Source organism: Sinocyclocheilus grahami, unplaced genomic scaffold, assembly GCF_001515645.1.
Source record: "Sinocyclocheilus grahami isolate Dianchi unplaced genomic scaffold, SAMN03320097.WGS_v1.1 scaffold3428.1, whole genome shotgun sequence".
NCBI classification, from domain to species: Eukaryota; Metazoa; Chordata; class Actinopteri; order Cypriniformes; family Cyprinidae; genus Sinocyclocheilus; species Sinocyclocheilus grahami.
The window spans coordinates 21,258-21,490 of record NW_015508555.1 but is presented as its reverse complement, the minus strand read 5'-3'; positions in this window follow the sequence as shown (position 1 = coordinate 21,490).

Below are 233 nucleotides of genomic sequence, written 5' to 3'. Positions count from 1 at the left end.
TCCTCCTATCCGCCCAATGAAATGCCTCCTCAATCTAGGACTGTCTAGCAGAGGCCATCTGCCAGCGAATTCAGCAGGGCATCGGTTTATAGAGCGCATCCTATTGTCCTTGTATTAAGTTTGTATCAAAGATGAACTCGGGTGCAGGAACACTTTAGAGATAAAGCCAGTCCTATGTTTTTGGCAGCGCTGCCCCCTCTCTATCCTGTCCACATACAGCAGCTCCCACTGTA